Consider the following 24,941-nt stretch of genomic DNA (forward strand, 5'->3'; position numbering starts at 1 on the left):
AATGAAAGGACCTGAGTGGCATCCGTTAGTGGTGACTGTCAGTCAACCTCAGTTCTCTGGAATCCATGGAACAAAAGCCAGCCCAAGAGCTCTTCTCCAGTGGACACGGTGCTCCTGCCATGGGGGCCGGACTAGGACGGTGGAGCTCAATGGGAGAGAGACTGGCTGGGTGTGCGGAGGTCTGGGTCTGGGCGCTACCCCCAAACATGAGGGTACTTCAGGAAACTTGTGAAAAAATGAAATGAAAAGGTAAGTTCATTTGGTGCAAACCAATTTTGGAATCCACGCATAGTTTTTTCACAATACACATTTTCCAGGAACTTTTCAAAGGCTCCTCATGTACATGGATTTCCAAAACTTTGTTGTGCCAAAGTAAATTTAGCTTTTAATTCCACTTCCCAGGAACTTTTTCAAGCCTTCTCGTGCCTGTGGTACCCGCCACAAGCCATGGAGCTCTCTGGGATTCAAACTGCTCAGTTACAAAGCTGGGTAAGTAAGATGTCAGTGGACAAAGAGCAGGTCCGTGGTGTGGACATGAAATACCGCGCAACTCTCCACAAAGATTGGGGCAAGTCGATCTCCTGGTTTTGAAGGCTCCCAGATCTGTTGCTGAAAAAAAAAAAAAATAAGACTTCACATAGAGCATGGCCCTGTTAGGAAAGAATCTCTTACATTTACAGAAAGCACATGAACCCTCAAATATCTGGAGGAAAATGCGCCAAACCACTCCTGGATTCCGACTATGAGAAGTGAGGCTGTGGAGGACTTTTGCTTCTTAGATCAAAGATTTCTGTACTATTTGGAGCTTTTGTTAATTGAAAGATATCTCTTTTGTAAGCAAAGAGAAAGAAATAAAATGAACAAGAAAGCAGAGACGATCTCAATCTCAGGCTCTCCATTTTCCGTTTATGCTGAAAGCAACCCTTTCCCCAGACCATTGTCCTTCTGCAGCTCTGTGCCCTCATGGATGTTTGGGCAAACTGGATCTTTGAGAGTACTGAGAAGTAGCAACGTCAGGACCTAATCAAGGCTGCAGTTAGCAATTAAGAGCCAGTGTACAGTTTGTATAAAACTCATGTGGAGGGGCTGGTGCTGTGGTTAAGCCTCTGCCTGCAGCACCAGCATCCCATGGGGCACCAGTTTGAGTCCTGGCTGCTCCACTTCCAACCCAGCTCCCTGCTGATGGCCTGGGAAAGCAGTGGAAAATGGCCCAAGTGCTTGGGCACCTGCACCCACATTGGGAGACCCAGAAGAAGCTCCAGGCTCCTGGCTTCAGATCAGACCAGTTTTGGCTGTTGTAGCCATTTGGGGAGTGAACCAGTGGATGGAAGTCCTCTCTCCCTGTCTCTCTCTACCTCTCTCTGTAACTCTGCTTCTCAAATAAATAAATAGATCTTAAAAAGAAATCATGTGGAGGGGTGGGCACTGGGCATGGCGGTTAAGACGCTGCTTGGGACACCCACATCCCATATGAGAGTGCCTGGGTTCGAGTCCCGGCTCTGACCCAGAGTCCAGCTTCTTACTAACGTGTACCCTGGGTGGCAGCAGTGACGGCTCCAGTACTTGGGTCCCTGCCACTCACGTGGGAGGTGTGGCTAGAGTTCTGGACTCCTGGCTTCCGCCGGCCCAGCCCTGCCTGTGGCATCTGGGGAGTGAGCCAGCGGGATGGAAGCTCCCTCTGTCTGTGGGTGCCTGCGGGGAGGGTGCCCTGCTGAGATGGCTTCTGCCGCACGGTTCTTGCTGTGTCCTCTCTCCTCCATCCTGTGCAGGCACCAAGGCCGTTCCAGGTACAGTCCCTTGCTTCAGTTGTAAGTTTCAGAGCCAAAAACGTCACCTGCTAGGCACATGGGAGGTGACTCCTGACCTCTCCTAGCTCTGCTGCGGGATCCAGGCCCTTGCAGAAGCCGTGTGGAGTTGGACTAGTGGCTGAGGCCAGCAGGTGGACTTGACCTCCTTCAGTACTGGGAAGCGATGGACTGGGTATAGGGCGAGCAACGTCTACAAGTGCTGTGCCCCGACGTCCCAGAGGTGGTCCCAGTTGCAGGAGTGAGGGGAGGCTCTGGCTGAGCCTCTGGGGGTAGAGAGGGCCCCGGGAGCACTTCTGGGCCCACTGGGGCAGGTATCCGGGGCCGAGGATGAGCCTCACGGGGGCTTCACTGAACAGGCACAGCCAGGACTTTCTGGAAAAATGTGGCGGTGGGCCTGGAATTGGAGAACTGGGGACACGGGGAGGGAGGCCAGGAGCAGAGGGAGGAATCAAAGAGGAGCTGGGGCTGGGGTGGGGGCTGGGGATTCACCGGAAGATGGGGAGGGGAGGAGATGCAGGGAAGACCCGGAAGTCAACGTCGGCTGATCAGGAACAAGAGGCACCAGAGAGCCGTGTTGGCTGGGACCGGGGTCCCGCCAGCTAACGCTTCCTGTTAGCACCAACCAGCTGGCTTCACAATCCTGTGACGTAGCTTCCACTAACAGCCCCCTGTCTTTAGAGCAGGGAAGTGGCCCAGAGAGAGTAGGCAGCCAGTGCAGCGTCACACAGCCTGTGCGTGGCAGAGTCCGATTCCAGAGCCCAAGTACGTAACCTCTATGATGTCCTGTCTTTTAGGGTCACAGAGCAGAAACAGAACGTTCTGGACACCGGGGCAAAGTCAGGTTATGGTGTGAAATGTTTTCTATCCTTCCAGCCAAGGGCACCGACACGCCTAGGCTTCGGGAGGTGGGGGGAGGGTTTTGTGATATTTACTGCGTGCCAGGCCTCTCCCCCCAAAACATGTTCCATCTCGTTCAGTCACAGTGGCTCTGCAGAGCCGGGTGGTTTCCCCCTTCCGCAGATGCATAACCTGAGGTTTGGGGAGGCTAAGGTGCACGTCCAAGGTCATGCAGCTACGAAGTGATGGATCGAGATGCAAAGCCAAGTTTGCTTCCAAAGCTCTGTGCATTGCAGCATCGTTTCCTGAAGAGGGAACCGGGTAACCCCAGCCCTTCAGGGTGCCCCAGCGAAGCAAGACTGAGACGTGTGGCCGGCTGTAGTCTTTTCTCAGCCTAACGCACACTCAAGGACTCAGGGCCCTGAGAAGTCCCGCAGTCAGCAAAGCTGTTTCACCCTGTGCAGCTGAGTTGTTTCCTGTGAGTGGAACAAAAGACCCTTTGTGCTTCTCTGCATGAAACACGCTTTGAGAACCCTCATGCTGCAGCGTGAAGCCCGCCAGAGCCCAAGGAGGCCAAAGTGCGCTGTACACGGATCTGTTTGCTTTGCATCCCGAGTTCTGGGAAACGAGAATGGCCGGTGGCAGTGATGAACTCCTGCCACGTGCGTGCAGTCCGAAGGCTGAAACTGTATTTCTCACTGCTCTGGAGTCTCTAGACTGGGGTAGGGCTCTAGCCTGGGTGGGTTCCGGGGTGGCCTCTTCCATGTTGCAGGCTGTGAATTCGTTGTATCCTCACCTGGTGGGAAAGGCAAGGCGGTCTGGGACCCTCGTTATGAAGGCACTGATCTTGTTCACGAAGGCGTCCCCTCACCCCCAAAGGCCCCATCTTCTACCAGCACCCCACGGGGAGTCAGGGTTTCTACACACAAACTCTAAGGGGACATGAACTTCATTCCATTGCACGTGCCCTGGATAAAAATATTGACACGTGCACAGCGAAGCACGTGAAGACGTTCACGCAGGATTGCTTGAGTCAGAAGGTGGAAACAACCTGAGTGGCCAGCCCCAGGGGATGGAGAGAGGAATCACAGCTCTCTGTGCCGTGTAATTCAAGAATGAGCCAGGTCCATAGAGGCCAACGTGGCGCACTGTCCAGGACATAGTGTTGCGAGGCCGGTGCTATGGCATAGTTGGTTAAGCCTCTTCCTGCGGAGCCGGCATCCCATATGGGTAACAGTTTCAGTCCTGGATGCTCCACTTCCCATCCTGCTCTCCGCTATGGCCTGGACAAGCAGCGGAAGATGGCCCAAGTGCTCCCACGTGGGAGATCTGGAAGAAGCTACAGGTTTCTGGCTTTGACCTGGCCCAGCCCCAGCCGTTGCAGCCATTTGGGGAGTGAACCAGTGGATGGAAGGCCTTTTTCTCTCCCCCCTCTGCCCGTAACTCCACCTTTCAATAAAATAAATAAAATAAATCTTTAAAAAAAGCCAGGAAGTGACAATGATCATGGTTCTTCTGTTTTTCGTGTATTATCTCATTTAAACCTCACAACACTCCTTTGAGGCAGATACTGCTATTGGCCCCGCTTGTAAAGGTGGATTCTGAGTCTTAAAGAGGTTTCAGTACTTGTTCAATATCACCCAGGGGAGAACACCAGGCAGAGACAGGGATTTCCTTTTTTTAAGATTAATTTATTTGAAAGGTGAAGTGACAGCGGGCAGGGTGGGGGAGGGGAGAGAGAGAGACATTGCTCTACCCTGTGTTGTTCACTCTCCAAATGCCAGGCTGCAGCCAGGAGCCAGGAACTCCATCTGGGTCTCCCATGTGGGTGGCAGCCCCCACGCGCTGGGCCATCATCTGCTGCTTTCCCAGGTGCCTTAGAAGAGAGAAGTGGAGCAGCTGGGACTCAGACAGGCCCTCCCATATGGGATGCCGGCGTCGTGAGCTGTGGCTTAACTCGCTGAGCCAAACACTGGGGCGGGGCCCAGGGATTTCCAAGATCAAAGTCTTCCCTTTTTCTTGATGATATTCTGCCACAATTTCTTTATTTTTTAAAGATTATTTATTTATTTGAAAGGCAGAGTTACAAAGAAAGAGGGAGACAGAGAGCGAGAGAGAGAGAGAATCTTCCAACCTCTGGTTCACTCCCCAAATGGCCACAGCGGCTGGGGCTGGGCCAGGTCAAAGTCAGGAAACTGGCCGGCGCCGTGGCTCAACAGGCTAATCCTCCGCCTTGCGGCGCCGGCACACCGGGTTCTAGTCCCGGTCGGGGCACCGATCCTGTCCCGGTTGCCCCTCTTCCAGGCCAGCTCTCTGCTGTGGCCAGGGAGTGCAGTGGAGGATAGCCCAAGTGTTTGGGCTCTGCACCCCATGGGAGACCAGGAGAAGCACCTGGCTCCTGCCATCGGAACAGCGCGGTGCGCCGGCCGCAGCGCGCCTACCGCGGCGGCCATTGGAGGGTGAACCAACGGCAAAAGGAAGACCTTTCTCTCTGTCTCTCTCTCTCACTGTCCACTCTGCCTGTCAAAAATAAAAATTTAAAAAAAAAAAAAAAAAAGTCAGGAAACTGGAGCTTCATCCAGGTCTCTCACATGGGTGCAGGGGCCCAGGCACTCGGGCCATCTTTCGCTGTCTTCCTAGGCCACTACCAGGGAGCTGGATCGGAAGTGGAGCAGCTATGGGATGCCGGTGTTAAGATGACACTTAACCCACTACACCATGACGCCGGCACCCAGAGCTTCTTTAGTAGTTTCATATTTGTGTGTCTTAAACAGGAAAAGAAAAAAATTATTTGGATCTATGTATACATTATCTATCATTTCTATTTTTCTCTCTATATCTATCTACATCTACCATCTATCTGTCTCTAACATCTATCTATCTATCTATCTATCTATCTATCTATCTATCTATCATCTATGATCTTTCCAACTATCTTCAAAATTCCCTACAAAGTTTCCGTCTTTTCCCAACGTCCTCTCTTTGCAGCAGCTACCTCACCAGCTTTCTCTTCCTCGCTCCGCAGACTTCAGTGTGTCTCTAGCTCCGTGGCTAGGGCCTCCGGCCTCCAGTCCCACCACACTCTCAGAGATGCCCTTGGCCTAGGCAATCCCCTCGCGTCTGTGCACAACTCTTCCTGCTACACCCAACGGCCTTCCCATCCCAGGAAAGCCATGGCACGCTGAACACAGCCTTGCAAACAGCTGCTGGCCTGGTCACCCTGAGAAGGTGGCATAGGCATCGCCAGTGCAAGCTCCATCCTTAGCACATCAGTGGGAGCGGGGACCAGGGAAACCATTTGCATGGAGGGAAATGCGTACATGCATATTTCCAAAAGTGTTTGAAAAGAGCTGGTGCGTGGGGACCCAGTGACCAAGGTCAAGGCATTCCGGGGCGGGTATCCTAAGTAAAAAGAGACCTCCAATCACGAGTGCTTGAAGATAAAGAGGTTAAATTCCAACCAATCATCCCCATACCAGCCTAAGCTCTCTGTACTCACATAAGAGATGGCGCTCTCCAAAGACACAGCCTTCCGCCTCTGTGTGAGATGGGGAAGGGGCAGCCTCTCTGTGGACGCATGGCACCAGGAGAAGGAAATGAGGCGTGAGCAGAGTGGGCTTGGATGAGAGCCCTCGGTGTTTGCCCTGCTTCCTGGAGGTGGCAAGTGTTTGCAGTAACCCCCGGGGCCAGCAGAGCCTGCCGTTCCCAGGCACAGCCTCGTGCCATGGTGCCAGGAAGAGGTGACACAGGGGGCCTCTCCGGGGCTGGCAGGTGCTTCTCACGGTGGACTCCGTGGCTGGCATCTCCCAGGCTCTGGACAGGAAGGCTCAGGTGTTGGAGAAATCACGGCAGACACAGCGCTGACATGGCTTCCTCCTCTTCTCTGGGCTGGAAGTGGTCCTTCCCGGTCCACTCAGGAGCCCCTCGTAGGCTGGGCGGCTGCCTCCACGTCTCCCGCTTAGAAACCCTGCGCTCCAGCGGGTGATGTGAGCGCCCCCTAGAGGTGGGGTCTGCTCTCGGTCTTCACCGGGGGAGGATTTGGTAGAGTCCTGGGCAATGCTTCTGTGCTTGCTCTCATTTAAAACGTCTTTGAAGTTGCTGCCCGCGTTTTCCCGCCTCTGCCAGCAACACAGACCCTCCAGAACATGGGCCATGCTGCTCCTCTGGCTTGCCGGCGCCAGGCCCGCGGCTGGGCACAGGGGCACAAGCAGGCCGATGCCCCCCAATTGTGGGCCTGCTGCCCGAGGCCCTTTCCCAGGGGTTTTAATCCGTGTCTCCACTTGCCCGGTGCCTTCCCTACCGCGCCCGGCGATGCTGCCGAGCAGGGCCCTTTGTCACTCGCAGACCGAGATGGGCACAGCCCAGGCCTCCAGCCTTGGTGCCGGCGCCTCCCAAACCTTGGAACACCGAGTCCTTCTAACACTTGTCTCCAGGGACCTGGTTCCAGCCTCGACCCAGAAAACACATGCTTGTGGCTATCCCACGCACTGCGTCATTTGTGGGCGCACCCCCTGGTTTTGCAGATGGCCTGAGAGAGGACCCGGCCTCGTCCTCTGTCCTGTCCATCCTCAGAGCCCACACAGCGCCTGAAGTGTTCGCGTCTCCAGCCACTGGCTCTTCCGAACTTCACCTCTCAGGGTGCCATACTCAGTGCGGCCAGCAGATGGCACCAGGACTTCTGCTGGAGCTGCCTGGCAGGTTTGTGCTTTGGCAGCTGTGGGTTGAACGGGAGACCCCTTCTGACTGGGTTTCCCTGGCCCTCTGTACCGGTCCCTCTCCCATAGCTGGGTGGGGGAGGGGGTCGTCTCCCTGTGATTTCTGCCTTTTTGGGGTGGGGCTAATGCTGGCTGGTTTAAGTTTCTAGAAAATTCCGCCTCCATCCAAGAGAACCTGCAGGGAAAGAAACAGCTGTGTGGACACAGGCGATGGAAGAAATCCAGTGCACATGGACCTCCTGGCCCGGGAGAGCCTCTGCTGGTTCATTCTCCAAATGGCCATAAGGGCTGGGGCTGGGCTAGGGCTAAAGCTGGGAGCTCGGAACACAACCCAGGTCTCCCAGGTGGGTGGCAGGGACCCAAGGACTTGAGCCATCAGTGCTGCCTCCCAGGGTACATCAGCAGGAAGCTGGGATCAAGAGAGAACGGGGGGCCGGCACCTGGGCTGGTGGGTTAGCACTGCCTGTGATGCCAGCAGTGGGTGCTGGTTCCCGTCCCAGCTGCTCCACTTCTGATCCAGCTCCCTGCTAGTGCACCTGGGAAAGCAACAAAAGATGCCCCGGTACCTGGGCCCTTGCCACCCATGTGAGACTCGGATGAAGCTCCTGGCTCTGGACTTTGGTCTGGCCCAACCCTGCCCATTGCAGCCATTTGGGGAGTGAACCAGTGAGTGGAAGATCTCTCTATCTCTCTCCCCATCGGCTATAACTCTGCCTTTCAAATAAATAAATAAATAAATAAATAAATAAATAAATAAATCTTCTTTTAAAAAAAGACAAGAGCAGATGAAATGGGGCTGAAACTCAGGCACCCTGATACAGGTTGCGGGATTCCAAGTGACACCTTAACTGTTCTAGTTTTCCTTTTCTCTGCCATCCGCAAGCCTGACATAGGTCCAGCAAGCACTTGACCTTGAAGGGAATAGACCTCGACCTTGAAGGGAAGAGACAGATGCTTTCCCAGATGGCTGTGCTGGGGTCAGGTGCTCACCCCTGAGTGAGGTCCCTGGCCAGAGGGATACTCTGGTAGCCAGCCTGAAACACATGCCAAGTTCTATGGCGGGGGTACACGGAGCACTGTGGCTGATTGGGACCCTGTGGGATGAGGGAAGGAGGGGATAATGGGATGACAACCAGTGATTGCACACTGTTCTCTTTAGCTGTGCTTCTAAAATTAACTCCTGCCCTGGCCATTGGCTCTTAAGGGCCCCACACGGTGTGCAGAGATAAGAAGGGCACGGAGGTATTTTCCCTGGGATGATGGGGTGCAGACTCTGTCAACGTTTAGGGGAGCTCATGTGAACCCTCTGGGCAGCGTACAGGCACTGGCCCCGGGAGGCGCCTGGCAGAGTGCCGAGGGCTGTAGGAAGACGCTGGTGCTGTGGCATGGCCACAGCCGCTGGAACCTGCCGCGATGGACACACTCGGCATGCGCCGGGAGCCCCAGGCGCACGGCTGTCAGACTGCTGACTGCCGAGGAGCAAATCTCCAAAGCAGAAAAAGAGAAAATTTGATCAGCAGCAAATTCCTCATTTTAAAGAGGCAAGAACAAGAGGGAGCAGCATCTTTAAAGGGCTGAATTTAAAGAAAAAGCTCAGAATTCTGCGCCCAGAAAAGTTTACTCCCGCAGTGGAGGTGGAATAGACACTTTCATACATGAGAAAATTCACTCAGACCTGAGGTCTTCAGAAATGAGTGGAAAGCACTGGAAATGGTAAGCATTTTGGTAAATTAAAAAACTACCGTTGTCCCACACTCCAGCTTTCATTTCTTTATAACACAGGGGATTGTTGAAAGCAACAATTGTAACACTGTCTTTAGAGTTCCTAACAGATATACATGTAATACACTTAACAGCTATGGTGTAAAAGACAGTAGACACTGGTCGGACCTACATGGTTGCAGGCTTTCTATAAATTAAGTGAAGTGGAATAACACTAAGTAGACTTCAAAAAGGTTATCAATATTGGATATATATTCCAATCTCTAGAGTAATCATCAATATAATGTAAAATAAATACCTAAAATGTAAATGGAATTCTGTAAATATTTAACTGATCTCCACTTCCTCTAACACACACACACACACACACAGAGGAACACAAAGAGAGAAAACAAGTAGATAGTTAATAAACCAGTAGCAGACACTTATTCATTTCTACAGCTCTATTAAACACCAGTGGACTAAATTGAAATTCAGAGTTTGTCAGGACGAATAACAAAGCAGGATCTCCTGGGCAGAGCTGTGGCATGGTGGGTTAAGCCACCTCCTGGAGCACCTGTATCCCAGATGAATTCCTATTTGAGTCCCAGCTGCTCCACTTCTACCCAGCTCTCTGCTATGGCCTGGGAAAGCAGTGGAATATGCCCAAGTACTTGGGCCCTTGCCACCCATATGGGAGACCTGGAAGAGGCTCCTGGCTCCAGACTTTGGCCTGGCCCAGCCCTGGCCATTGTGGTCATTTGGGGAGTGAAGAATGATTGGAAGATGTAAGATCTCTCTCTCTCTCTCTGTGTGTGTGTGTGTGTGTAATTCTGTCTTACAAATAAGCAGAATAAATCTTAAAAAGAAAACAAGATCTAACTACACCCTATTTAAGAAATATGCACTTTGAATATAAAGACATGGATAGTTTGAGTAAATGGATAAAAAAGCCATGGCACAAAGACAGTGGAAATAGGAAGTCCAGAGGGGATACATTAATATCAGGTGAAAATGATTCCCACACTAAAGGGGAATTAGCCACGACAGATGAGAGCATTTCATAGCATGAAAAGGATCAATTCACCAGAGAACATAGCACTAACAAACATGTATGCACCTAATAATAGACTTTCAAAACACACAAAGCAAAAGAAAAGGGAGAAATGGACAATAATCATAGTTGAATATGTTAGTATCCCTTTTTCAGAAATACATAAAGCAATGGTAAAATATCAGTGAAAATGAAGTCTGGACGACATTATTAAACTCTTTTATAACTGATATTTATAGAATGCTATATCCAACTCCATATCTATCATATGACTCAGCAATCCCAATTCAAGGTATTTACACAATAGAAGGGAAAACATATGATCTAACAAAGAAGTGAATGTTTATAGAATTATTATTTGCTGGTAAAAATATGAATGACTCATATAGAAAGTATTAATTGTAGCTATATTTACATATCAAACACCAGGAAATAGAGACTGGTGTTGCACAGTGGGTTAAGTCACCATCTGCAATGTTGGCATCCCATACAGGCACCTGTTTGAGTCCTTGCAACTCCATCTCCTATCCAGATCCCTGCTAATGTGCCTGGGAAAGTAGCAGAGGATGGCCCAAGTACTTGGACGCCAGCACCCATGAGGGAGACCTAGATAAAGGTCCTGGCTCCTGAATTCAGCCTGGCCCAGCCTTGTTGTTGCAGCCATTTGGGGAGTGTACCAGTAGATGGAAACTATCACTCTCTCTGTAACTCTGCCTTCCAAATAAATAAATCTTGAAAAAAAAATATCCCAAATGTTACATTCACAGGGCCAGCTGAATGAACTGTGATACACTGAATCATGGAGTACACATACACGTATATTATGCTTATATTTAAAAACCAGTGGAAGAATAAACAGAATTTTAAAACACAACAATGTAGCACATATTGTTTCTTTTAAAAGATTTATTTATTTATTTTAAAGAGTTACACAGAGAGAAGAGAGGGAGAGGGAGAGGGAGAAGGAAAGGGAGAGGGAGAGGGAAAGAGAATGGTCTTCCATCTGTTGGTTCACTCCCAATTGGCCGCAACAGCTGGAGCCGCGCTGATCCAAAGCCAGAAGCCTCCTCCGTGTCTCCCACATGGGAGTCCCACAAGCACTTGGACCATCTTCCACTGCTTTCCCAGGCCATAACAGAAAGCTGGATTGGAAGTGGAGTAGCCGGATCTCAGACTGGTGCCCATATGAGATGCCGGTGCTTCAGGCCAGGGCGTTTACCCGGTGTGCCACAGCGCCGGCCCCAATGTAGCACACTTTGAAGCAGTGCTTGATTGCAGGTCAATGACAAGGAATGAAAGGAAAAGCCTAGAACTCCTTGTCACACCAGATAGCAAGAACGCGCTCAAAGTTTACTGAAGGTAGGTCAAAGAGACCCAAAATTCTTTTGTTTGGTCCAGGGTGAGACAAGTTGACATAATGTAAAAGCAATAACTACATTTGTTTGAAATTTATCAAATATGTTTAAATCCATGAATAGGTCAAGATCACTAAAACCAGCATGGGTCACCCATGGAGGGTGTTAGGTAACCAACTCATGAAAGAACAGAATCAAGAATATTTTCCTGCCTTTCTTATCCTATCACCTCTACACTCAAGGTAAGCAAAGAGTTGACAAAAACATCTTTTCTTTATAGTTTCCTTTTATTCATTATCTTATAATATATTGAAAAGGATAATGAAATCAGAACCTATTATTTTATAGCCTCTACTTAGAAACAATGTATCTAGAAAATGCTCATCAGTGGTTGTTAGTATCACAAAAAGAGAGACATTATACATCTCCTGATAGAACACATCGCCACTTACATCTGATGAAACTTCAGCATCTAAATATTATAAAATGTTTAAAAAATTATTGTTTTTTATTTGAGAGGCAGAGAGAGGTGGGGGAGGAGAGAGGGACATTTGTCCACTGGATCACTTCTTAAATGCCTGCCACAGCTGATGATGTGCTGGGGTCTGGGCCAGGAGCGGGGAACCCAATCCAGGCCTCCCCCAGGGGTGGCAGGAACCCAATCACTTGGCCCGTAACCACTGTCTCCTCGGGTCTGCACTGGCAGGGAGCTGGCGTCGGAGCAACAGCTGAGACCAGAAGCCAGGTGCCCCTCGGAGGGTCGTGGGCTTCTTCAACAAAGAACTTCAAAGAATATAAAGAGAGAAGGGAGTGCAGGAACTACAGATTAGAAAGAGACTTGCGGGGCGGGCACTGTGGTGTAGTAGGTTAATCCTCTGCCTGTGGTGCCGGCGTCCCATACGGGCGCAGTTTCCTGTCCCAGTTCTTCTTCCGATCCAGCTCTCTACTGTGACCTGGGAAAGCAGTAGAAGATGGCGCAAGTCCTTGGGCCCCCGCATCCATGTGGGAGACTCGGAAGAAGCTTCTGGCTCCTGACTTCAGATCGGCCCAGGTCCGGCCGTCACGGCCAATTAGGTGGTGAACCAGTGGATGGAAGACCTCTCTCTCTCTCTCTCTGTCTTTCTCGGTAACTCTGCCTCTCAAATAAATAATAAAAAAAAAGAGACTTGGGGGAAATATCAATTAATTGCGACATATGAATCTTAGGTAGATTTAGATTCAAGCAAATAAACTGTTCAAAAACTGGGGTTATGTGACTTCTGGAAATTAGAACATTGATCAGATATTTAATAAAATTAAATTTTTAGGTATGTGATGGTAAAGTTTATAGGACTTTTATTTAGTTTATTTAGTTTAGAACTAGTAGATGATGATATAATCTTAAAAACATTTTATCTTTTAGAAGTACATACAGTAACATTTTTTTTTTAACAGGCAGAGTGGATAGTGAGAGAGAGACAGAGAGAAAGGTCTTCCTTTGCCGTTGGTTCACCCTCCAATGGCCACCGCAGCTGGCGCGCTGCGGCCGGCGCACCGCGCTGATCCGATGGCAGGAGCCAGGTGCTTTTCCTGGTCTCCCATGGGGTGCAGGGCCCAAGGACTGGGGCCATCCTCCACTGCACTCCCTGGCCACAGCAGAGAGCTGGCCTGGAAGAGGGGCAACTGGGACAGAATCCGGTGCCCCGACCGGGACTAGAACCCGGTGTGCCGGCGCCGCAAGGCGGAGGATTAGCCTGTTGAGCCACGGCGCTGGCCTACATACAGAAACATTTACAGGTCAAAGGTTATGCTAAGCATTGCTTCCAAGTAAGTCTGGATGAAAGGAAAAGTCCGGGGCGTAGTAGAGGCGGGACCAAGTCTGAGTTCTGAGTGCTTGGGTTCAGGTCACTCTTTCCTCACTTCGCTGTATTTGGACTTTTCTGTAATAAAAAGGAGTACGTGCGTGCGTGTGTCTGCACATGTGGGTGTTTAAACAGAATGAGGGGAGTTGACTTCCAGCCCTGGGGAAAGACCCAGTGCCAAGAATTTGAAGCCGAGGAGTTGAGCACATTTGAGGCAGTGAAGTTGGTTGAGAGGACCTGCAGGTTGGTTGGTGAGGAGGGGTCACGTCACATGGGCTGGAGCAGCCGACAGAGGCCAGGTCCTGGGAAGCTTTGCGGCTGCAGTGTGGAACTGGGCTTTAAGAGCAATAGGATGACATCAACGCAATGTGGTGCACACAGCTGGGCCCCTGCGTGTGGTGATTCAACTTAAGGGTTTTTTGTTGTTTTTTTTTTTTACTTTGTGTTGGCAAAATTGCCAAAGTGTACCCATATGGCCATTCTGTTTTTTATTTTCAGTACAGCATTCAATAAACTTTATGAGATAGTCAACACTTTATTATGAATAGGCTTTGTGTTAGACAGTTTTTCTCAAATGTAGGCTAGAGTAAGCGTTCTTAGCATATTCAGGCTTGCCTAGACCAAGCTATGATGTGCAGTAGGTTAAGAGCATTAAATGGAGTCTCAATCTATGATATTTCCAGGTTACGATGGGTTCGTCTGGACGAGGCTCAGTGTAGTCGGGGGGCATCTGTTTCCTGTCATCATCACATACCCACAGTCACTGGGCGCTTCCGGGGGGGGGGGCGCCCACGCTCGGTGTCATCCACTATGCACTCACACCATCGTTAGCCCTAACGTGGGAGTTGTCACCCTCATGCTACAGGTGGAGGTGCTGAGACCAAAAAACCAGGCCACTTTCCCAAGGTTGCCCAGCCACGAAGGAGGGCAGGTGGGAGTCGTACCCACGACTGTCAGGCCCGAAGCCCCGGTCTGTCCCGAGAAGAATGGGACAGGTTGTCGGGGCCGTTCTCCGCATCGGCAGCCCGTTGTTCTGAATTTTCAAGTCAATTAAAAAAAAAAAAATCGGTCCCAGGAGATCGGATAGCTCCAGGCTGACATGTTACTTGTGGATTTCTCATGCTGCCTGACTCTCCTCCAGAGCAAGTCGCTGCCTGCACCATTTCTGGGTCAAGTACAGGTGCAATTCAGCTTGTGTTTGACCCAAATTTACCCGAGAGAAAGATTAATCAAAGCTTCCACTGAACAATCAGATACCTTGTCAGAGGGATCTGAGACTGAAGTTCAGAGATGTTAATACGTGGGGCCGGTGTTGTGGCTCAGCGGTAAGTCTGCCACCTGTGATGCCGGCATCCCATATCGGTATCCTGGCTGCTCCACTCCTGATGCTTCCTGTCAATGGCCTGGGAGAGGCAGCTGAAGATGGCCCAAGTGCTTGGGCCCCTGCGGCCCGTGTGGGAGACGCAGGTGAAGCTCTTGGCTTTGGCTTGGCTCAGTCCTGGCTATTGTAGCCATCTGGGAAGTGAACCAGCTGATGGAAGATCCTCTCTCTTTCTCTCTCTTTCTGTAACTCTGTCTTCAAATACATAAAATCTTAAAAAAATTAAAAACGGTAATACTTGTATATGAAATACTGTTGAAACTCACTACCAACAGCATCCCCACCACTGTTACCACTCGCAGACCCAGCACTGCTGAGTCATGTTCACCACCATGCCCATCACTGCCGCCACCCTCATCACCACCACCCTCATCACCACCACCACCACATTATCATCAACACTCTCACTCCCGCCACTCACCACCTGCAACACCGCCCCACCACTATGACCCCCCCCCCAACAGTCACTGCCACCTCTATGTGTTTAGAGCTTTGCAGGTTAGAGACTTCCTTCCAGTGAGATATACTTTCTATCACTGTTCTGTACGAGAGACCTTCGTAGAGCGTGGCAACATCCAGGGAGTTTGGACGGCACGGTAGGAGAGCTGGGTGACTATGGCTTCTGTCGACACAGCCTGCCTGTCTCTTTTCAAGTCTTCTGATTTCTCTGGAAGATCCCCAGCAGACCTAAAGAGAAGTGACTATGGAGGTGGACCCAGTGTGAGCAGAAAGGCCCATGTGTGTCCAAAGGACAAGGCAGAGGAGCTAAACAGAGAGGCTGCACCTGCTCACCACCAGCGAGGTCTCCTTGTGGATTGAAACAGGTGACTTGGGATTAGAAATGGACAGCTTCGGCCGGTGCCGCAGCTCACTTGGCTAATCCTCCACCTGCGGCCCCGGCACACCGGGTTCTAGTCCCGGTCAGGGCGCTGGATTCTGTCCCGGTTGCTCCTCTTCCTGTCCAGCTCTCTGCTGTGGCCCAGGAAGGCAGTGGAGGATGGCCCAAGTGCTTGGGCCCTGCACCCCATGGGAGACCAGGAGAAGCACCTGGCTCCTGGCTTTGGATTGGCTCAGCGCTGGCCATAGCAGCAGTTTGGGGGTGAACTAATGGAAGGAAGACCTTTCTCTCTGTCTCTCTCTCTCTCTCACTAACTCTGCCTATCAGAAGGAGAAGGAGAAGGAGAAGGAGAAGAAATGGACAGCTTTGCTCCTTACAGACATTGGGCATGACTAACCAAATAGCCAGACCTTTGAAATGTGCTCAGTGGTTAGGATAGGTTCATGGGACTACTCCGACCTCAACCCTCAAAGCCACGCCAGTGCTCACGACGATGGCAGAGGTCACAGGAGTGACTTACTTCTCCTAAGGAAGCGCGAGAGGCCCGGTGCGGTCAGGTTTCTGGAAGAATCCGGAAGAATCCAAAAACCGAACATCACCGAGAAGTGAGCACAAAGGCCCTTGTGGCAGAGAGCGGACAGTCTGAGCAGGGGCCGTGCCCGTCTCAGCCCGGGGCAGAGGGGAGCCGCGCTGAGTGGGCAGGGAAGGAGCCGGCGACCCCGCCTGGAAGCCCACCTTTCTCTGGGAAGACTCGTAGAAAGGAGGATTTTTTTCACACCATCTGCTCGTGGGGGCGGCTCCGGGCCTGTCTTTATTTAATGTATCTATAAGCACAGCTGACACAGGAACAGAGTCTGTGTACGGCTCAGCTGTGAACGTGCCCGGGGGAGAAGTAGGTTCAAGAAGGGGAAAAAAGAAAAGTATGTGTCTATTACTACAGTTTTATGCACCTAATATCACAGACAAATAGAGACACCTGGAGACTATCAAAAGAAAATTAAAACCTCATTGGCAAGAAAGGACAGTGTTTGCAGATTGCCTATAAATCTTCAATAACTAACTCTCCTTGGGCGTAACATCAAATGTCGCTTTCTTCTTGGTGTCTCATTAGGAGAGAAATTTATTGCCTAACTCTTGAACTATGTCTGTTTTTAAAGAACATTCTATGAATATTTCCAGGAACCACACGCTTGATTTTATATTAGCTTTATGCCACTGAACAGGAAAAGGCTTGGTCTTCCCAATGGTGAGATGACACTAATCATGAAATTAAAGGAGATAGCATGTACTCAGTTGAGAGTGACAGTGGTTTCCCATCAATGTATCATAGCCCTGGCTCCCTTTGACAAGTTAGAATGATCTCAGTTCCTCTATCCCATGCCAGAGCACAATCCGCCGCCCCTGCTCCCCTGCCCCGGCGCCTCTTCCCCTCTCTAAAAGGAGCTCCAAGGAGAAGCCTGCAGGGGAGCCACAGTCTTCTGCTGGGCTGTGTTCCCCAGCTGTGCCTGCTTGCTTGCTTGCCATGGTGGGGGGAGTTTGCCAAGGACCGAGAAGGAAAAGGAAGACGTTACACAAAAATCAATGCATTGCATATGGTGCACGCTACAAACACTGGAAGATGAAGAGTCACCCTTCCACATGTGAACTGGGCTCCGTGAAGGCCCTGGCATCCAGAGGGGGTGGCAGTGGCTGCTTCCTGCAGAGCTGGTGGTGGTAGTCGGGGGGAAGGGACCCGGCTCTGGCCTCTGGCCTCTGTCTTCTCTGTGGGGCTTTTCAATAGGAGCCTGCCCTGGGCAGGGGAACTCCCATCAAACAAGAAGGAAATACTGAGCGACTGAGAACTCTTTGGGAATGTAGGGGAACAGGGTGGCGGTGGGGGAAACACAATGAGGGGGGCACAGAGGGGGAGGGGGATGACACGGTGGTGGGGACACAGAAGCTAAGCCCTTCCTCCCCGGTGGAGACGCCATTGGCCAAGCTTCCTTCGTGACCCACTGGGCCTCCCGCCCGCCAGCTTCTGTCGTGTTACAGGTGTTGCTACCCGAACTTCCTTGCTGGATCTTGGAGGGGCAGCTGTGGCTTCTCTCTCTTCAGAGATTTTAAGGAACCAAATCAAGACAGAAGTACAAAATGGGCAAAGAGGACTGCAGATGTGTTGAGTGAAGAGAGAGAGAGAGGGAGAGAGAGAGAGAGCCCAGTCCTTGTGTGGGACCTGGAATGGAGATGGTGCTCTTCCAATGACCTAGCCAGAGAATGGGGCTGGGGGGAGTGGGTCCCAGGGAACCACACATAGGCCTCATGCTCCCTTCTGGCTCTCTGACTTATGATTTAGGTCTTTAATTCAGAATTTCTTGGATGGATGTCTTTTTCCCTACGAAGCCAATATGCTTCTAATACTGATTTTCCTTTGTCCGACTCATGGTTGAGTGTCTACTTGGCTAGCAACCCTGAGAAACAAGGAAAAGTATAACACACAGATAACTGGTATTTAGGGACTGGTGCTGTGGCGCAGCAGGTTGCAATGCCGGCATCCCATATGGTCGCAGGTGGGAGTTCCAACTTCTGATCCAGCTCACTGCTGATGGTCTGGGAAAAGCAGCAGGAGATAGCCCAAGTATTTGGGACCCTGCTACCCATCTGGGAGACCTGGAAGAAGCTCCAGGCTCCTGGCTTTGACCTGGCCCAGTGCTGGCCATTGTGGCCACCTGGGGAGTGAACCAATGGATGGAAGGTCTCTCTCCTGTGTCTTTCCCTCTGTCTCTGTAACTCTGATTTTCAAATAAATCTTTAAAAAATTGGTATTTGAATAAACGAGTATGACACTATTTTAAAACACAGTATTAGAGCCGGCACTATGGCATAGAGGGTAGAGCTGCTGCCTGCAGTGCCGGCATCCCCGGCTGCTCCACTTCTGGTCTGGCTCTCTGCTTCAGCCTGGGAGAGCAGTAGAGGATGGCCCAGGTCCTTGGGTCCCTGCACCCATGTGGGAAACCCGGAAGAAGCTCTTAGCTCCTGGCTTTGGGTCAGCACAGCTCCAATCCTTACGGCCATCTAGGGAGTGAACCAGCGGATGAACGACCTCTCTCTGCCTCTGCCTCTGTCTCTCTGTAACTCTGCCTTTCAACTAAATAAATGATTTCTTTAAAAAAAAAAAAAAACGGTGTGAAACTATACACGTGTTTTAGTTTGTGTTTGTGTGTATGTGCTTATATATGCTTTCTAATTTAAAAAGTATCTTAGTTTTTTTTTTTTTTTTAAATGTACTAAAGTCCAAAAAGGCTTGAAGTATGTCTGCCCAGATAGCCCTGAAGGCTTTTCTAAGAAATATAAATCACCTATGTGCATGGCTGGGCAGCACTGGAAGGCTTGTTTTATTTTTCAGCCGTCTAAACTCCTTATTAACAGAGAAACCTGGACTTGCTGCTTTGTGGCCACACTCATGGGATGACCACTGTGGCCAGTGGTCATGGCACCCCTCCATGAACACGAACCTTCTTCAGTTGCTCTGGGTCTTCACGGAGCTTGGGGTTCAGACCTCTGGCCAGAACCTGGCTGTATCTCCTGCCCCTGACGTCTGTCTCTGTGTTAAACAGCATCCGGGCTCTTGCACTGGTGTGGATTCTGCATCCTAGAGCTGCCAGGTTCCGCCTTGTCCTGGGAGAGTCCCCTGTCCTGTTCGTGAGGTCTGCTTTCCTCAGCACCACCTGCACACACCCTCGCCCCATGCGGTCACTGGCACAGGCTGGTCTCTGCCACCCACTGCCACGGGTGTTGAGTACTCGCAAAATGTGCGGGAGCTTCTCAGAGGTCGCCAGAGACAGCGGCAGCATGTAGGCCTCCCGTGGACTCACGTGTGCTGTTTATTTTATTGAACTTCAACTTCTTCTTGATTTATGTGTGTGGCGCAGACAGACAGAGTGCCCGTGAGCGCTCCCACTCACCAAGTCCTTCCCCACATGCCTGGGGCTGGGATCCGGATCAGTAAGTCTTGTCCTGTGGCCCCACAGGGCGGGTGCTGCCAGGAAGTTGGAGTTGGGTTGGGGACTCGAGCTGCGTGTTGAACTGTGTACTTCAATATGGGACGCGGGTATCTTAACTGGAGACCCTACTGGCAGAGTTCTAGAGGTCTGTCCTGCTCACGCCACCACATCCGGGGCCCTGCCGCTGGGATGCCGGGCTGTAGTCCAGAGACCCAGCGGGGCAGAAGCCTCCTCATTCATCACTGCTATTTTAGGGGGTGAGAGCAGGTCAGATGGCGTAGTGGGTGGGAAGAAAGCAAGACGCAAGTAATCAGGAAGGCACGGCCAACCTGACCAGATCTATGGGAGCCATTCTGATTGTGTTTCAGAGAGTGCAAAGGGCAGGGTTTGGGCTCCAAACGCCTCCACTCCTGCTTGGCTAAGATGCCTGGAGCACTGCGTTTTTCTTCTGTGGCTCTGATTTTTAAATTCTTTGTCATCAACACAGAGTTCATGATCACAGGGTCAAAGGCTGAGCCAACGTGCGTTTTACTGCAATGGGTCCTGCACGTGATCACGCTTCTGAGTACGTACTGGAGTCTTAGGCGAAGCAGGCATTAGGAGAGCATACGCAGAGGGTCTGCGAGAACCTGCCTGCGACAGGGATGCCGTGGGCCACACACTCACGGAAGTCAGGATGCAGGCAGCCTGGCCCTGGCCTCAGTGTGCCTCGCGTCTCATCCATTGTGAAGCGACACACCTGACCTGAGTTAAGAGCAGCCAGGTGGCTGTGCTGTGCACGGGGGTCACTGTCCCAACACACATCAGTGTGACATCCAAAGAGCAAGAAAAAGTCCTCTAAATCTTTGCCAAAAAAGAGACATCTTGCACAAATCATACCAAAGTGTCCTCAAATATCTCTATTTCTTCCAAGCCTCTCTGAAAACACTGGGGGATACTCTTGTCCACTTGGAAGGGCATCGGGAAGGACCTGTAGAGGGTTCAGCACGGTGCCCAGCTCGCATGAAGCCCTTACCCATCCAGGACTGTGGACTCCCTCTTGCCCATAAAACCCTCTTGGAACTACAATGAACCTTGAGGCTACGGCGCAGGATCCTATGCACCCAACAACCCCACATGGCAGTCTTCTCTACACTGACTTCCTGAATAGCCTCTTGCCTCTCCTGGTCCGACTGCGGTCAGATCCCCGAGGGAGAGCTGTCTGCAGAGCGAGGCGGGAGTGCAGGTTCAGGGATGCCCTCCTTGTGTGCTAGTTTTTACCCGGGACATTTGGGGCAATGCCCGTTCCCAGCAAGTGCCCATGCCTTCAATGGGAGGGGAAGCAAGGCTGGGAAAAGTCAGGAATTTCCATGGTATAGCCCAGAAGTTCTAAGAATTATAATAAAAATCATATGAGTAATTATGGCTTACTCAACACCACTCCAACCCCTTTCCTCTTGCCTTCCTCTACTAGCGAGGTAGCGAAATGAGAAACTCTCCTCTCTGGCTCTCAGCCAGCCATGGCCACCTGACATGGTCTGCTCAGTTAAATGGAAATGGATGTGCACCAGGACTTCTGGGAAGACTTTTTTTTTTTTTTTCTGATAGGCAGAGTGGACAGTGAGAGAGAGAGAGACAGAGAGAAAGGTCTTCCTTTGCTGTTGGTTCACCCTCCAATGGCCGCTGCGGCTGGTGCACTGCAGCTGGCACACCGCGCTTATCCGATGGCAGGAGCCAGGTGCTTCTCCTGGTCTCCCATGTGGGTGCAGGGCCCAAGCACTTGGGCCATCTTCCACTGCACTCCCGGGCCACAGCAGAGAGCTGGCCTGGAAGAGGGGCAGCCGGGACAGAATCCGGCGCCCCGACCGGGACTAGAACCTGGAGTGCCAGCGCTGCAGGCGGAGGATTAGCCTATTGAGCCGTGGCACCGGCCCTGGGAAGACTTTTCACAAGACAAATTAATTAACTTGTTTTCATTCTTATTGGAGAGGCAGAGAGAGAGAGAGAGAGAGAGAGAGAGAAGCTTCCATCTGTTGGTCCATTTCCCAAATGCATGTAACAATTGGAGCTGGGTCAGCTGAAACCAGGAGCCAGGAATTCAATCTGGGTTTTCCACGTGGGTACAGGGACCCAGGTACTTGAACCATTAGCGGCTGAGTCCCAGGGCACATACTGTTAGGAGGCTGGGATCAGAAACAGAGCTGGGACTCAAACCCAGACACTGATGTGGGATGCATGCACCAAATGCCCACACCTAGGAAGACTGTTGTGGCCAGCCTCTTCCCTCTCCACCTTCTTCCCCTTAGAAATGCTGATGTGATGACTGGAGCCACAATAGGAATGTTGGGGTCATGAAGGAAGTTCAGTAGCATCACAGACACTTACGTCTCGACATCCTAGAAGCCACTGAACTGACGTTAGCAGATGTCTACGGGACTCCTTCTTATATGAAGAAAGAAAAAAAGAGAAATCTCCTAAGAGACTAAGCTGCGTGTTAGCTATAATGCAATAGCTCACCCCAATGGTTCACGCGCTTCCCTTTTTTTTTTTTTTTTTTGGTTTTACAGAGGTCTATTTTGTTTACTAAATGATCGTAAAGTTAACCTTACACCAAGTAAAGAGTTCAACCAATAGTATGAAGAGAAAAACACGGTTCTACAACAGGAGAGACAGGACTGTATACAATCACTGATCTCAAAATGTCCATTTCATTCCAGCACGTTACACTTTAGGTAGTTTAGCATTGATAATTACATATGAAGTTTATTTTAGAAATTAATATTATAAAACAGTATTTTCTGAGAACAATCACTTATTTAATTATGGCTCCTTACCTCTGTTATTATATATAAATAAATAAATAAGAATGTTAGTTGAGAGGCAGACACACACAAACTCAGACACAGAGAAAGAAAGAGGGAGAGAGAGAGAAAGGAGAAAGACAGGCGGACAAGGGGAGCACTCCCATCCGCTTGTTCACCCACAATGATTGCAGGGCCCAAACTTGGGCTGAAGCTGAAGCCAGGGCTGAACTCAGTCCAGATCTTCCTCGTGGGCGAGAGAATCGTATTTAGCTAAGCCAGCCCTGCCGCTTCCCAGGGTCTGCATCAGCAGGATGCCTGAGTCAGGAGCGAGATTCGGGGCTCAAAGCTAAGTATTCTGATGTGAAACTTAGGAACTTCGACTGGCAGCTTAACTGCCAGACAGCATGCCTGCCCCAGAAAAATGTGCTTCGGTTAGGTTGTTGTATGTGTCGTCTGCAGTCACATTATAACAAACGAAACTTGTTAACAGAATTAATGTTCTACTTTTACAATAAGTCACTTTCATTTAACAAGCAAATTATTGCATAGTAACTTGTATCACCAAAAAAGTGATTTGAGTCATTGAATCAAGAAAACACACTTAATTGGTATGTTGGTTATTTTCTTGTCTAAGTGTGTAGTTATAATTAAAACTTTGGGGTGATCATTTGACCTGTTTATAGCTCCACTGGGATGACCACATCTAACGTTGGAGTGTCTGGTTCGAGTCTAAGCTCCCCTTCTGATACCAGCTTTCTGCTGATGCACGCCCCAGGAGACAGCAGGTGATCGTTTAAATAGTTTGATTCTGTCCAGCCCTGTGGAGACCTGGTTACACTTTAGAAACTTTCCCACTCCCGTCTATAGTTTAGAATCATTATAATTATTTGCCATACCAGTATTTTCTTTGGAAAGCAATTATTATTTATTTCTTGTGTAGATGTTCTTGCTTTCAAATTTCAAAACATTACGATCAATTTTTTTGAATTCCATTTCTGGCATTTCTTCAATCTCTTCATCTTCACATTCTAGTATTGAAGTGTTGTTGTCTTCCTTTGGGGGCATTATTCTTGTTTCTTGAATTGCTCCATTTATTTTTAGGCATTTGTGGAGATACTTTTTTTCCCCCCATGTGATGGCTTTTATCTTTGGACTGACTGAGCCTCTGTGGCTTAGTGGAGTGCCTGCTCTTTCAGTGAATACACAGAGGTGTGTGCTGGGTGTGGCCTGGGAGCTCTGTGCACTGCTCCAGGGTGAGAGGAGTACCCAAGGTGACACCCAAGTTGGACACAGTAAATCTCTCTCTCTCTTTTTTTAATCAGAGGGGAGGGTCACATCAACTCTGTTGGTATATTCTCACTCTCAGCTTCTCCTCCAAGGAGACCCATGCCCCAGTCCTAGCCCCAGGGGGTGCAATATTCATCCACACTACCACAAGAACTACACAGTCCTCAATGTGAACACAGGTCTCACAGCAATGACTCTCATCAGGCAATCAGGGAGCCCTGAGTATGTGGAGCTGCCCACAATGACTGCCCAAGACTCAGCCACACCGTGCACCCTCCCATGAAGCCTCAGTGTTTTCACAGTCTGTCCCAACACACAAGGCTCCCACAGTCACGGATGCTCAGCCCCGTCAATTCTCCCTGCCAGGCTCAGGCGTCCTCTCTGCTGGTTGCTGGGCACCCGGACACAAGCTGGTGCAGCTGTTGTATATGTCCCAAATGGCACCTGCCCTTTAGACCCCAGTGCTGGCTGGTCAGGGAGCGAGAAATGTGTCCCCCTTTTGTCCTCTCTAGGTTGGCAGGTACACCATCTCCCACTGGGCTCCAAGCCAGACTCACACCAGACTCTTCCCGCAGCCTTATCACCAGGGGCTTGGGCTGCTACAGTCTGATCTCACCTTACTCTCCAGAGCTGGTGCTGAGGCTCCTTGCTGCTGGGGTCCTGAGTTTGTGAGAGTCCACACCTTCCACGTGGATCCACAGTGTCCCTCTAATTTGCATGGAGTGTCCTCTGCAGTTTTCTCCCTAAATCTTCCTTGAGATTGCACTCTCTCCACTTTTTTTTTAGACTATCTTCCTCTAGACTAGAGCAGTAAGCCCCCTCCCTATTTGGCCATCTTGGACTTGCTCACTCTCTCCCATGTTTTAGTTCAGAGCTGAGAGGCCCAGGGCAGGCAGCCTGCTCTGCTCCGTGAGGTCAGCCAGGGTCCCAGGAGTCCTTTGGTTGTGGCCACCATTTCTGGGATTACCATTTCTCCACATGTTCAGGCTTGGCTCAAAAGAACCATTTGTGCATCAGGAAGGGGGCAAGAAGATTGGAAGCCAAGTAGTCTCCTTTGTAAGCCAGAAGACCTAGAAGTTGCCTAAGTCACTACTGCTTCCATCCCATTGGCCAGACCTTAGTCATGTGATCTTGCCTAGGTGCAAGGAACACTGGTAAATGTAGTCTCTAGATGAGAGACTATGAAAGAGGGAGGGGCGTGGTTTAAGCATTAAAAGGAAAAAGGATATTGTGTGGCTATACATGGATCACAGTTTTCTGTTTTAGATAAATGCATTCTCTAATTGAGACAGTAATTATAATAAAATCATAAATTTATTGAGCTCATTATATAGTAGACCCCTTATAAGTGCTCTAGCCTT

Source organism: Lepus europaeus, chromosome 17 (genome assembly GCF_033115175.1).
Source record: "Lepus europaeus isolate LE1 chromosome 17, mLepTim1.pri, whole genome shotgun sequence".
NCBI lineage: Eukaryota > Metazoa > Chordata > Mammalia > Lagomorpha > Leporidae > Lepus > Lepus europaeus.